Source organism: Engystomops pustulosus, chromosome 8 (genome assembly GCF_040894005.1).
Source record: "Engystomops pustulosus chromosome 8, aEngPut4.maternal, whole genome shotgun sequence".
NCBI classification, from domain to species: domain Eukaryota; kingdom Metazoa; phylum Chordata; class Amphibia; order Anura; family Leptodactylidae; genus Engystomops; species Engystomops pustulosus.
In genome coordinates this window covers 4,220,109-4,236,263 of record NC_092418.1, presented here as the reverse complement: position 1 = coordinate 4,236,263, position 16,155 = coordinate 4,220,109, and positions in this window count along the sequence as shown.

Here is a 16,155-nt window from a genome sequence, read left to right as displayed (position 1 = left end):
ATAAATGTGGAGCGGTCAGTAATAAATGTGAAGCAGTCAGTAATAAATGTGGTGCGGTCAGTAATAAATGTGATGTAGTCAGTAATAAATGTGATGTAGTCAGTAATAAATGTGATACAGTCAGTAATAAATGTGATGTAGTCAGTAATAAATGTGATACAGTCAGTAATAAATGTGGAGCAGTCAGTAATAAATGTGATGTAGTCAGTAATAAATGTGATGCAGTCAGTAATAAATGTGATGTAGCCAGTAATAAATGTGGAGCAGTCAGTAATAAATGTGATGTAGCCAGTAATAAATGTGGAGCAGTCAGTAATAAATGTGATGTAGCCAGTAATAAATGTGATACAGTCAGTAATAAATGTGATGTAGTCAGTAATAAATGTGATGCAGTCAGTAATAAATGTGGAGCAGTCAGTAATAAATGTGATGTAGCCAGTAATAAATGTGATACAGTCAGTAATAAATGTGATGTAGTCAGTAATAAATGTGATGCAGTCAGTAATAAATGTGGAGCAGTCAGTAATAAATGTGATGTAGCCAGTAATAAATGTGATGCAGTCAGTAATAAATGTGATACAGTCAGTAATAAATGTGATGTAGTCAGTAATAAATGTGATGTAGTCAGTAATAAATGTGATGCAGTCAGTAATAAATGTGATGCAGTCAGTAATAAATGTGATACAGTCAGTAATAAATGTGATGCAGTCAGTAATAAATGTGATGCAGTCAGTAATAAATGTGATACAGTCAGTAATAAATGTGATGCAGTCAGTAATAAATGTGGAGCAGTCAGTAATAAATGTGGAGCAGTCAGTAATAAATGTGGAGCAGTCAGTAATAAATGTGATGCAGTCAGTGATAAATGTGATGCAGTCAGTAATAAATGTGATGTAGTCAGTAATAAATGTGATGCAGTCAGTAATAAATGTGATACAGTCAGTAATAAATGTGGAGCAGTCAGTAATAAATGTGATACAGTCAGTAATAAATGTGGTGCAGTCAGTAATAAATGTGATACAGTCAGTAATAAATGTGATGCAGTCAGTAATAAATGTGATGTAGTCAGTAATAAATGTGGTGCAGTCAGTAATAAATGTGATACAGTCAGTAATAAATGTGATGCAGTCAGTAATAAATGTGGTGCAGTCAGTAATAAATGTGATGCAGTCAGTAATAAATGTGGTGCAGTCAGTAATAAATGTGATGCAGTCAGTAATAAATGTGATGTAGTCAGTAATAAATATGGTGCAGTCAGTAATAAATGTGATGCAGTCAGTAATAAATGTGGAGCAGTCAGTAATAAATGTGATGCAGTCAGTAATAAATGTGGAGCAGTCAGTAATAAATGTGGAGCACTCAGTAATAAATGTGATACAGTCAGTAATAAATGTGATACAGTCAGTAATAAATGTGATGCAGTCAGTAATAAATGTGATGCAGTCAGTAATAAATGTGATACAGTCAGTAATAAATGTGATGCAGTCAGTAATAAATGTGGTGCAGTCAGTAATAAATGTGATACAGTCAGTAATAAATGTGATGTAGTCAGTAATAAATGTGATACAGTCAGTAATAAATGTGATACAGTCAGTAATAAATGTAATGCAGTCAGTAATAAATGTGGTGCAGTCAGTAATAAATGTGATGTAGTCAGTAATAAATGTGATACAGTTAGTAATAAATGTGGTGCAGTCAGTAATAAATGTGGTGCAGTCAGTAATAAATGTGGTGCAGTCAGTAATAAATGTGATACAGTCAGTAATAAATGTGATGTAGTCAGTAATAAATGTGATGCGGTCAGTTATAAATGTGGTGCAGTCAGTAATAAATGTGATACAGTCAGTAATAAATGTGGTGTAGTCAGTAATAAATGTGATACAGTCAGTAATAAATGTGATGTAGTCAGTAATAAATGTGGTGCAGTCAGTAATAAATGTGATACAGTCAGTAATAAATGTGATGTAGTCAGTAATAAATGTGATGTAGTCAGTAATAAATGTGATACAGTCAGTAATAAATGTGATGCAGTCAGTAATAAATGTGATACAGTCAGTAATAAATGTGATGTAGTCAGTAATAAATGTGATGCAGTCAGTAATAAATGTGATACAGTCAGTAATAAATGTGATACAGTCAATAATAAATGTGATACAGTCAGTAATAAATGTGATGTAGTCAGTAATAAATGTGATGCAGTCAGTAATAAATGTGGAGCAGTCAGTAATAAATGTGATACAGTCAGTAATAAATGTGATACAGTCAGTAATAAATGTGATGCAGTCAGTAATAAATGTGGAGCAGTCAGTAATAAATGTGATACAGTCAGTAATAAATGTGATACAGTCAGTAATAAATGTGATGCAGTCAGTAATAAATGTGGAGCAGTCAGTAATAAATGTGATGCAGTCAGTAATAAATGTGATACAGTCAGTAATAAATGTGATGTAGTCAGTAATAAATGTGATGCAGTCAGTAATAAATGTGATACAGTCAGTAATAAATGTGATACAGTCAATAATAAATGTGATACAGTCAGTAATAAATGTGATGTAGTCAGTAATAAATGTGGTGCAGTCAGTAATAAATGTGATACAGTCAGTAATAAATGTGATACAGTCAATAATAAATGTGATACAGTCAGTAATAAATGTGATGTAGTCAGTAATAAATGTGGAGCAGTCAGTAATAAATGTCATACAGTCAGTAATAAATGTGATGCAGTCAGTAATAAATGTGGTGCAGTCAGTAATAAATGTGATGCAGTCAGTAATAAATGTGGAGCAGTCAGTAATAAATGTGGAGCAGTCAGTAATAAATGTGGTGCAGTCAGTAATAAATGTGGTGCAGTCAGTAATAAATGTGGAGCAGTCAGTAATAAATGTGGAGCAGTCAGTAATAAATGTGGTGCAGTCAGTAATAAATGTGATACAGTCAATAATAAATGTGATACAGTCAGTAATAAATGTGATGCAGTCAGTAATAAATGTGATACAGTCAGTAATAAATGTGATACAGTCAATAATAAATGTGATGCAGTCGGTAATAAATGTGGAGCAGTCAGTAATAAATGTGATACAGTCAGTAATAAATGTGATACAGTCAGTAATAAATGTGATACAGTCAGTAATAAATGTGATGCAGTCAGTAATAAATGTGGAGCAGTCAGTAATAAATGTGATACAGTCAGTAATAAATGTGGTGCAGTCAGTAATAAATGTGATACAGTCAGTAATAAATGTGATACAGTCAGTAATAAATGTGATGCAGTCAGTAATAAATGTGATACAGTCAGTAATAAATGTGGAGCAGTCAGTAATAAATGTGATGTAGTCAGTAATAAATGTGGTGCAGTCAGTAATAAATGTGATACAGTCAGTAATAAATGTGATGTAGTCAGTAATAAATGTGATGCAGTCAGTAATAAATGTGATGCAGTCAGTAATAAATGTGGTGCAGTCAGTAATAAATGTGATACAGTCAGTAATAAATGTGATACAGTCAGTAATAAATGTGATGCAGTCAGTAATAAATGTGATACAGTCAGTAATAAATGTGATACAGTCAGTAATAAATGTGGAGCAGTCAGTAATAAATGTGGAGCAGTCAGTAATAAATGTGATGCAGTCAGTAATAAATGTGATGCAGTCAGTAATAAATGTGGTGTAGTCAGTAATAAATGTGATGTAGTCAGTAATAAATGTGATGCAGTCAGTAATAAATGTGATACAGTCAGTAATAAATGTGGAGCAGTCAGTAATAAATGTGGAGCAGTCAGTAATAAATGTGGTGCAGTCAGTAATAAATGTGGTACAGTCAGTAATAAATGTGGAGCAGTCAGTAATAAATGTGGTGCAGTCAGTAATAAATGTGGTACAGTCAGTAATAAATGTGGAGCAGTCAGTAATAAATGTGATGCAGTCAGTAATAAATGTGGAGCAGTCAGTAATAAATGTGGTGCAGTCAGTAATAAATGTGGAGCAGTCAGTAATAAATGTGATGTAGTCAGTAATAAATGGGATACAGTCAGTAATAAATGAGATGCAGTCAGTAATAAATGTGATACAGTCAGTAATAAATGTGGTGTAGTCAGTAATAAATGTGATGTAGTCAGTAATAAATGTGATGCAGTCAGTAATAAATGTGATACAGTCAGTAATAAATGTGGAGCAGTCAGTAATAAATGTGGAGCAGTCAGTAATAAATGTGGTGCAGTCAGTAATAAATGTGGTACAGTCAGTAATAAATGTGGAGCAGTCAGTAATAAATGTGGTGCAGTCAGTAATAAATGTGGTACAGTCAGTAATAAATGTGGAGCAGTCAGTAATAAATGTGATGCAGTCAGTAATAAATGTGGAGCAGTCAGTAATAAATGTGGTGCAGTCAGTAATAAATGTGGAGCAGTCAGTAATAAATGTGATGTAGTCAGTAATAAATGGGATACAGTCAGTAATAAATGAGATGCAGTCAGTAATAAATGTGATACAGTCAGTAATAAATGTGGAGCAGTCAGTAATAAATGTGATGCAGTCAGTAATAAATGTGATACAGTCAGTAATAAATGTGATGCAGTCAGTAATAAATGTGGTGCAGTCAGTAATAAATGTGATGCAGTCAGTAATAAATGTGGAGCAGTCAGTAATAAATGTGGTGCAGTCAGTAATAAATGTGGTGCAGTCAGTAATAAATGTGGTGTAGTCGGTAATAAATGTGGAGCAGTCAGTAATAAATGTGATGTAGTCGGTAATAAATGTGATGCAGTCAGTAATAAATGTGATGTAGTCGGTAATAAATGTGGAGCAGTCAGTAATAAATGTGATACAGTCAGTAATAAATGTGATGCAGTCAGTAATAAATGTGATGCAGTCAGTAATAAATGTGATACAGTCAGTAATAAATGTGATACAGTCAGTAATAAATGTGATGTAGTCAGTAATAAATGTGGTGCAGTCAGTAATAAATGTGGTGCAGTCAGTAATAAATGTGATGCAGTCAGTAATAAATGTGATGTAGTCAGTAATAAATGTGATGTAGTCAGTAATAAATGTGGTGCAGTCAGTAATAAATGTGATACAGTCAGTAATAAATGTGGAGCAGTCAGTAATAAATGTGATACAGTCAGTAATAAATGTGGTGTAGTCAGTAATAAATGTGGAGCAGTCAGTAATAAATGTGATGTAGTCAGTAATAAATGTGATACAGTCAGTAATAAATGTGATGTAGTCAGTAATAAATGTGATGCAGTCAGTAATAAATGTGATGTAGTCAGTAATAAATGTGATGTAGTCAGTAATAAATGTGATACAGTCAGTAATAAATGTGATGCAGTCAGTAATAAATGTGATGCAGTCAGTAATAAATGTGATACAGTCAGTAATAAATGTGGAGCAGTCAGTAATAAATGTGATGCAGTCAGTAATAAATGTGATACAGTCAGTAATAAATGTGATGCAGTCAGTAATAAATGTGATACAGTCAGTAATAAATGTGATACAGTCAGTAATAAATGTGGAGCAGTCAGTAATAAATGTGATGCAGTCAGTAATAAATGTGATACAGTCAGTAATAAATGTGATGCAGTCAGTAATAAATGTGATACAGTCAGTAATAAATGTGGAGCAGTCAGTAATAAATGTGATGCAGTCAGTAATAAATGTGATACAGTCAGTAATAAATGTGATACAGTCAGTAATAAATGTGGAGCAGTCAGTAATAAATGTGATGCAGTCAGTAATAAATGTGATACAGTCAGTAATAAATGTGATGCAGTCAGTAATAAATGTGATACAGTCAGTAATAAATGTGGAGCAGTCAGTAATAAATGTGATGCAGTCAGTAATAAATGTGATGTAGTCAGTAATAAATGTGGTGCAGTCAGTAATAAATGTGATGCAGTCAGTAATAAATGTGGAGCAGTCAGTAATAAATGTGATGTAGTCAGTAATAAATGTGATGCAGTCAGTAATAAATGTGATACAGTCAGTAATAAATGTGATACAGTCAGTAATAAATGTGATGCAGTCAGTAATAAATGTGATACAGTCAGTAATAAATGTGGTGCAGTCAGTAATAAATGTGATGCAGTCAGTAATAAATGTGGTGCAGTCAGTAATAAATGTGATGTAGTCAGTAATAAATGTGATACAGTCAGTAATAAATGTGATGCAGTCAGTAATAAATGTGATACAGTCAGTAATAAATGTGGTGCAGTCAGTAATAAATGTGGTGCAGTCAGTAATAAATGTGATGCAGTCAGTAATAAATGTGATGCAGTCAGTAATAAATGTGGAGCAGTCAGTAATAAATGTGATGCAGTCAGTAATAAATGTGATGTAGTCAGTAATAAATGTGATACAGTCAGTAATAAATGTGATGCAGTCAGTAATAAATGTGATACAGTCAGTAATAAATGTGATGTAGTCAGTAATAAATGTGGTGCAGTCAGTAATAAATGTGGTGCAGTCAGTAATAAATGTGATGTAGTCAGTAATAAATGTGGTGCAGTCAGTAATAAATGTGATGTAGTCAGTAATAAATGTGATGTAGTCAGTAATAAATGTGATGCAGTCAGTAATAAATGTGGTGCAGTCAGTAATAAATGTGATGTAGTCAGTAATAAATGTGGAGCAGTCAGTAATAAATGTGATACAGTCAGTAATAAATGTGGTGCAGTCAGTAATAAATGTGGAGCAGTCAGTAATAAATGTGATACAGTCAGTAATAAATGTGATACAGTCAGTAATAAATGTGATGTAGTCAGTAATAAATGTGATACAGTCAGTAATAAATGTGATGCAGTCAGTAATAAATGTGATGTAGTCAGTAATAAATGTGATGTAGTCAGTAATAAATGTGATACAGTCAGTAATAAATGTGATACAGTCAGTAATAAATGTGATGTAGTCAGTAATAAATGTGATGCAGTCAGTAATAAATGTGATACAGTCAGTAATAAATGTGGAGCAGTCAGTAATAAATGTGATGCAGTCAGTAATAAATGTGATGCAGTCAGTAATAAATGTGATGTAGTCAGTAATAAATGTGATGCAGTCAGTAATAAATGTGATGTAGTCAGTAATAAATGTGGTGCAGTCAGTAATAAATGTGATGTAGTCAGTAATAAATGTGATGCAGTCAGTAATAAATGTGATACAGTCAGTAATAAATGTGATGTAGTCAGTAATAAATGTGATACAGTCAGTAATAAATGTGGTGCAGTCAGTAATAAATGTGATACAGTCAGTAATAAATGTGATACAGTCAGTAATTAATGTGATACAGTCAGTAATAAATGTGGAGCAGTCAGTAATAAATGTGGTGCAGTCAGTAATAAATGTGATGCAGTCAGTAATAAATGTAATGCAGTCAGTAATAAATGTGATGTAGTCAGTAATAAATGTGATGCAGTCAGTAATAAATGTGATGCAGTCAGTAATAAATGTGATACAGTCAGTAATAAATGTGATACAGTCAGTAATAAATGTGATGTAGTCAGTAATAAATGTGGAGCAGTCAGTAATAAATGTGATGTAGTCAGTAATAAATGTGATGTAGTCAGTAATAAATGTGATACAGTCAGTAATAAATGTGATGCAGTCAGTAATAAATGTGATACAGTCAGTAATAAATGTGATGTAGTCAGTAATAAATGTGATACAGTCAGTAATAAATGTGGTGCAGTCAGTAATAAATGTGATGTAGTCAGTAATAAATGTGATGTAGTCAGTAATAAATGTGATACAGTCAGTAATAAATGTGGAGCAGTCAGTAATAAATGTGATGTAGTCAGTAATAAATGTGGTGCAGTCAGTAATAAATGTGATGTAGTCAGTAATAAATGTGATGCAGTCAGTAATAAATGTGATACAGTCAGTAATAAATGTGATGTAGTCAGTAATAAATGTGATACAGTCAGTAATAAATGTGGTGCAGTCAGTAATAAATGTGATACAGTCAGTAATAAATGTGATACAGTCAGTAATTAATGTGATACAGTCAGTAATAAATGTGGAGCAGTCAGTAATAAATGTGGTGCAGTCAGTAATAAATGTGATGCAGTCAGTAATAAATGTAATGCAGTCAGTAATAAATGTGATGTAGTCAGTAATAAATGTGATGCAGTCAGTAATAAATGTGATGCAGTCAGTAATAAATGTGATACAGTCAGTAATAAATGTGATACAGTCAGTAATAAATGTGATGTAGTCAGTAATAAATGTGGAGCAGTCAGTAATAAATGTGATGTAGTCAGTAATAAATGTGATGTAGTCAGTAATAAATGTGATACAGTCAGTAATAAATGTGATGCAGTCAGTAATAAATGTGATACAGTCAGTAATAAATGTGATGTAGTCAGTAATAAATGTGATACAGTCAGTAATAAATGTGGTGCAGTCAGTAATAAATGTGATGTAGTCAGTAATAAATGTGATGTAGTCAGTAATAAATGTGATACAGTCAGTAATAAATGTGGAGCAGTCAGTAATAAATGTGATGTAGTCAGTAATAAATGTGATACAGTCAGTAATAAATGCGGAGCGGTCAGTAATAAATGTGATACAGTCAGTAATAAATGTGATGTAGTCAGTAATAAATGTGGAGCACTCAGTAATAAATGTGATGTAGTCAGTAATAAATGCGGAGCGGTCAGTAATAAATGTGATGTAGTCAGTAATAAATGTGATGCAGTCAGTAATAAATGTGATACAGTCAGTAATAAATGTGATACAGTCAATAATAAATGTGATACAGTCAGTAATAAATGTGATGTAGTCAGTAATAAATGTGGTGCAGTCAGTAATAAATGTGATACAGTCAGTAATAAATGTGGTGCAGTCAGTAATAAATGTGATACAGTCAGTAATAAATGTGATACAGTCAGTAATAAATGTGATGCAGTCAGTAATAAATGTGATACAGTCAGTAATAAATGTGATGCAGTCAGTAATAAATGTGATGCAGTCAGTAATAAATGTGATACAGTCAGTAATAAATGTGATGCAGTCAGTAATAAATGTGATACAGTCAGTAATAAATGTGATACAGTCAGTAATAAATGTGATGTAGTCAGTAATAAATGTGATGTAGTCAGTAATAAATGTGATGTAGTCAGTAATAAATGTGATACAGTCAGTAATAAATGTGATACAGTCAGTAATAAATGTGATGTAGTCAGTAATAAATGTGGAGCAGTCAGTAATAAATGTGATGTAGTCAGTAATAAATGTGATACAGTCAGTAATAAATGTGATGTAGTCAGTAATAAATGTGATGTAGTCAGTAATAAATGTGGAGCAGTCAGTAATAAATGTGGAGCAGTCAGTAATAAATGTGATACAGTCAGTAATAAATGTGGTGCAGTCAGTAATAAATGTGGAGCAGTCAGTAATAAATGTGATGTAGTCAGTAATAAATGTGGTGCAGTCAGTAATAAATGTGATGCAGTCAGTAATAAATGTGGAGCAGTCAGTAATAAATGTGGTGCAGTCAGTAATAAATGTGGAGCAGTCAGTAATAAATGTGATACAGTCAGTAATAAATGTGATGCAGTCAGTAATAAATGTGATGTAGTCAGTAATAAATGTGATACAGTCAGTAATAAATGTGATACAGTCAATAATAAATGTGATACAGTCAGTAATAAATGTGATGTAGTCAGTAATAAATGTGGTGCAGTCAGTAATAAATGTGATACAGTCAGTAATAAATGTGATACAGTCAGTAATAAATGTGATGCAGTCAGTAATAAATGTGATACAGTCAGTAATAAATGTGATGTAGTCAGTAATAAATGTGATACAGTCAGTAATAAATGTGATACAGTCAGTAATAAATGTGATACAGTCAGTAATAAATGTGATGTAGTCAGTAATAAATGTGGAGCAGTCAGTAATAAATGTGGAGCAGTCAGTAATAAATGTGGTGTAGTCAGTTATAAATGTGATACAGTCAGTAATAAATGTGATGCAGTCAGTAATAAATGTGATGCAGTCAGTAATAAATGTGATACAGTCAGTAATAAATGTGATGTAGTCAGTAATAAATGTGATGTAGTCAGTAATAAATGTGATGTAGTCAGTAATAAATGTGATGCAGTCAGTAATAAATGTGATGTAGTCAGTAATAAATGTGATACAGTCAGTAATAAATGTGGAGCAGTCAGTAATAAATGTGATGTAGTCAGTAATAAATGTGATGCAGTCAGTAATAAATGTGATGTAGTCAGTAATAAATGTGATACAGTCAGTAATAAATGTGGAGCAGTCAGTAATAAATGTGATGTAGTCAGTAATAAATGTGATACAGTCAGTAATAAATGTGATACAGTCAGTAATAAATGTGATACAGTCAGTAATAAATGTGATACAGTCAGTAATAAATGTGGCACAGTCAGTAATAAATGTGATACAGTCAGTAATAAATGTGATGCAGTCAGTAATAAATGTGATGTAGTCAGTAATAAATGCGGAGCACTCAGTAATAAATGTGATACAGTCAGTAATAAATGTGGTGCAGTCAGTAATAAATGTGATACAGTCAGTAATAAATGTGATACAGTCAGTAATAAATGTGGTGCAGTCAGTAATAAATGTGATACAGTCAGTAATAAATGTGATACAGTCAGTAATAAATGTGATGTAGTCAGTAATAAATGTGGAGCACTCAGTAATAAATGTGATACAGTCAGTAATAAATGTGGAGCAGTCAGTAATAAATGTGATGTAGTCAGTAATAAATGTGATACAGTCAGTAATAAATGTGATGTAGTCAGTAATAAATGTGATGTAGTCAGTAATAAATGTGATGCAGTCAGTAATAAATGTGATGTAGTCAGTAATAAATGTGATACAGTCAGTAATAAATGTGATGCAGTCAGTAATAAATGTGATGCAGTCAGTAATAAATGTGATGCAGTCAGTAATAAATGTGATGCAGTCAGTAATAAATGTGGTGCAGTCAGTAATAAATGTGATGCAGTCAGTAATAAATGTGGTGTAGTCAGTAATAAATGTGGTGTAGTCAGTAATAAATGTGGTACAGTCAGTAATAAATGTGGTACAGTCAGTAATAAATGTGATACAGTCAGTAATAAATGTGGAGCAGTCAGTAATAAATGTGATGTAGTCAGTAATAAATGTGATACAGTCAGTAATAAATGTGATACAGTCAGTAATAAATGTGGAGCAGTCAGTAATAAATGTGATGTAGTCAGTAATAAATGTGATGCAGTCAGTAATAAATGTGATACAGTCAGTAATAAATGTGATGTAGTCAGTAATAAATGTGATACAGTCAGTAATAAATGTGATGTAGTCAGTAATAAATGTGATGTAGTCAGTAATAAATGTGATGTAGTAAGTAATAAATGTGATACAGTCAGTAATAAATGTGGTGCAGTCAGTAATAAATGTGATGTAGTCAGTAATAAATGTGATGCAGTCAGTAATAAATGTGATGCAGTCAGTAATAAATGTGATGTAGTCAGTAATAAATGTGATGTAGTCAGTAATAAATGTGATACAGTCAGTAATAAATGTGGAGCAGTCAGTAATAAATGTGATGCAGTCAGTAATAAATGTGATACAGTCAGTAATAAATGTGATGCAGTCAGTAATAAATGTGATACAGTCAGTAATAAATGTGATACAGTCAGTAATAAATGTGGTGCAGTCAGTAATAAATGTGATACAGTCAGTAATAAATGTGATGCAGTCAGTAATAAATGTGATACAGTCAGTAATAAATGTGATGCAGTCAGTAATAAATGTGGTGCAGTCAGTAATAAATGTGTTGCAGTCAGTAATAAATGTGGAGCAGTCAGTAATAAATGTGATACAGTCAGTAATAAATGTGATGCAGTCAGTAATAAATGTGATGCAGTCAGTAATAAATGTGGAGCAGTCAGTAATAAATGTGATGCAGTCAGTAATAAATGTGATGTAGTCAGTAATAAATGTGGTGCAGTCAGTAATAAATGTGATGCAGTCAGTAATAAATGTGGAGCAGTCAGTAATAAATGTGATGTAGTCAGTAATAAATGTGATGCAGTCAGTAATAAATGTGATACAGTCAGTAATAAATGTGATACAGTCAGTAATAAATGTGATGCAGTCAGTAATAAATGTGATACAGTCAGTAATAAATGTGGTGCAGTCAGTAATAAATGTGATGCAGTCAGTAATAAATGTGGTGCAGTCAGTAATAAATGTGATGTAGTCGGTAATAAATGTGATACAGTCAGTAATAAATGTGATACAGTCAGTAATAAATGTGATGTAGTCAGTAATAAATGTGATACAGTCAGTAATAAATGTGATGCAGTCAGTAATAAATGTGATACAGTCAGTAATAAATGTGGAGCAGTCAGTAATAAATGTGATGCAGTCAGTAATAAATGTGATGTAGTCAGTAATAAATGTGATACAGTCAGTAATAAATGTGATGCAGTCAGTAATAAATGTGATGCAGTCAGTAATAAATGTGGAGCAGTCAGTAATAAATGTGATGCAGTCAGTAATAAATGTGATGTAGTCAGTAATAAATGTGATGCAGTCAGTAATAAATGTGATGCAGTCAGTAATAAATGTGATACAGTCAGTAATAAATGTGATGCAGTCAGTAATAAATGTGATACAGTCAGTAATAAATGTGGTGCAGTCAGTAATAAATGTGATGCAGTCAGTAATAAATGTGGTGCAGTCAGTAATAAATGTGATGTAGTCGGTAATAAATGTGATACAGTCAGTAATAAATGTGATACAGTCAGTAATAAATGTGATGTAGTCAGTAATAAATGTGATACAGTCAGTAATAAATGTGATGCAGTCAGTAATAAATGTGATACAGTCAGTAATAAATGTGGTGCAGTCAGTAATAAATGTGGTGCAGTCAGTAATAAATGTGATGCAGTCAGTAATAAATGTGATGCAGTCAGTAATAAATGTGGAGCAGTCAGTAATAAATGTGATGCAGTCAGTAATAAATGTGATGTAGTCAGTAATAAATGTGATGTAGTCAGTAATAAATGTGATACAGTCAGTAATAAATGTGGTGTAGTCAGTAATAAATGTGATGTAGTCAGTAATAAATGTGATACAGTCAGTAATAAATGTGATGTAGTCAGTAATAAATGTGATACAGTCAGTAATAAATGTGATGCAGTCAGTAATAAATGTGATGTAGTCAGTAATAAATGTGATGTAGTCAGTAATAAATGTGGTGCAGTCAGTAATAAATGTGATGTAGTCAGTAATAAATGTGATACAGTCAGTAATAAATGTGATGTAGTCAGTAATAAATGTGATGTAGTCAGTAATAAATGTGATGTAGTCAGTAATAAATGTGATGTAGTCAGTAATAAATGTGATACAGTCAGTAATAAATGTGATACAGTCAGTAATAAATGTGATGTAGTCAGTAATAAATGTGATGCAGTCAGTAATAAATGTGATGCAGTCAGTAATAAATGTGATACAGTCAGTAATAAATGTGGAGCAGTCAGTAATAAATGTGATGCAGTCAGTAATAAATGTGATGCAGTCAGTAATAAATGTGATGTAGTCAGTAATAAATGTGATGTAGTCAGTAATAAATGTGATACAGTCAGTAATAAATGCGGAGCGGTCAGTAATAAATGTGATACAGTCAGTAATAAATGTGATGTAGTCAGTAATAAATGTGGAGCACTCAGTAATAAATGTGATACAGTCAGTAATAAATGTGGAGCAGTCAGTAATAAATGTGATGTAGTCAGTAATAAATGTGATACAGTCAGTAATAAATGTGATGTAGTCAGTAATAAATGTGATGTAGTCAGTAATAAATGTGATGCAGTCAGTAATAAATGTGATGTAGTCAGTAATAAATGTGATACAGTCAGTAATAAATGTGATGTAGTCAGTAATAAATGTGATGTAGTCAGTAATAAATGTGATGCAGTCAGTAATAAATGTGATGTAGTCAGTAATAAATGTGATGTAGTCAGTAATAAATGTGATGCAGTCAGTAATAAATGTGGTGTAGTCAGTAATAAATGTGGTACAGTCAGTAATAAATGTGGTACAGTCAGTAATAAATGTGATACAGTCAGTAATAAATGTGGAGCAGTCAGTAATAAATGTGATGTAGTCAGTAATAAATGTGATACAGTCAGTAATAAATGTGATACAGTCAGTAATAAATGTGGAGCAGTCAGTAATAAATGTGATGTAGTCAGTAATAAATGTGATGTAGTCAGTAATAAATGTGGTACAGTCAGTAATAAATGTGGTACAGTCAGTAATAAATGTGATACAGTCAGTAATAAATGTGGAGCAGTCAGTATTAAATGTGATGTAGTCAGTAATAAATGTGATACAGTCAGTAATAAATGTGATACAGTCAGTAATAAATGTGGAGCAGTCAGTAATAAATGTGGAGCAGTCAGTAATAAATGTGATGCAGTCAGTAATAAATGTGATACAGTCAGTAATAAATGTGATGTAGTCAGTAATAAATGTGATGTAGTCAGTAATAAATGTGATACAGTCAGTAATAAATGTGATGTAGTCAGTAATAAATGTGATACAGTCAGTAATAAATGTGGTGCAGTCAGTAATAAATGTGGTGCAGTCAGTAATAAATGTGATACAGTCAGTAATAAATGTGATGTAGTCAGTAATAAATGTGATACAGTCAGTAATAAATGTGATACAGTCAGTAATAAATGTGATGCAGTCAGTAATAAATGTGATGTAGTCAGTAATAAATGTGATACAGTCAGTAATAAATGTGATGTAGTCAGTAATAAATGTGATGTAGTCAGTAATAAATGTGATGTAGTAAGTAATAAATGTGATACAGTCAGTAATAAATGTGGTGCAGTCAGTAATAAATGTGATGTAGTCAGTAATAAATGTGATGCAGTCAGTAATAAATGTGATGCAGTCAGTAATAAATGTGATGTAGTCAGTAATAAATGTGATGTAGTCAGTAATAAATGTGATGTAGTCAGTAATAAATGTGGAGCAGTCAGTAATAAATGTGATACAGTCAGTAATAAATGTGATACAGTCAGTAATAAATGTGATGCAGTCAGTAATAAATGTGATGCAGTCAGTAATAAATGTGGAGCAGTCAGTAATAAATGTGATGCAGTCAGTAATAAATGTGATACAGTCAGTAATAAATGTGATACAGTCAGTAATAAATGTGGAGCAGTCAGTAATAAATGTGATGCAGTCAGTAATAAATGTGATGTAGTCAGTAATAAATGTGGTGCAGTCAGTAATAAATGTGATGCAGTCAGTAATAAATGTGGAGCAGTCAGTAATAAATGTGATGTAGTCAGTAATAAATGTGATGTAGTCAGTAATAAATGTGATGCAGTCAGTAATAAATGTGATACAGTCAGTAATAAATGTGATACAGTCAGTAATAAATGTGATGCAGTCAGTAATAAATGTGATGTAGTCAGTAATAAATGTGATGTAGTCAGTAATAAATGTGATGCAGTCAGTAATAAATGTGATACAGTCAGTAATAAATGTGATACAGTCAGTAATAAATGTGATGCAGTCAGTAATAAATGTGATACAGTCAGTAATAAATGTGGAGCAGTCAGGAATAAATGTGATACAGTCAGTAATAAATGTGGTGCAGTCAGTAATAAATGTGATGCAGTCAGTAATAAATGTGGTGCAGTCAGTAATAAATGTGATGTAGTCAGTAATAAATGTGATACAGTCAGTAATAAATGTGATGCAGTCAGTAATAAATGTGATACAGTCAGTAATAAATGTGGTGCAGTCAGTAATAAATGTGGTGCAGTCAGTAATAAATGTGATGCAGTCAGTAATAAATGTGATGCAGTCAGTAATAAATGTGGAGCAGTCAGTAATAAATGTGATGCAGTCAGTAATAAATGTGATGTAGTCAGTAATAAATGTGATGTAGTCAGTAATAAATGTGATGTAGTCAGTAATAAATGTGATGTAGTCAGTAATAAATGTGATACAGTCAGTAATAAATGTGATGTAGTCAGTAATAAATGTGATACAGTCAGTAATAAATGTGATGCAGTCAGTAATAAATGTGATGTAGTCAGTAATAAATGTGATGTAGTCAGTAATAAATGTGATGTAGTCAGTAATAAATGTGATACAGTCAGTAATAAAT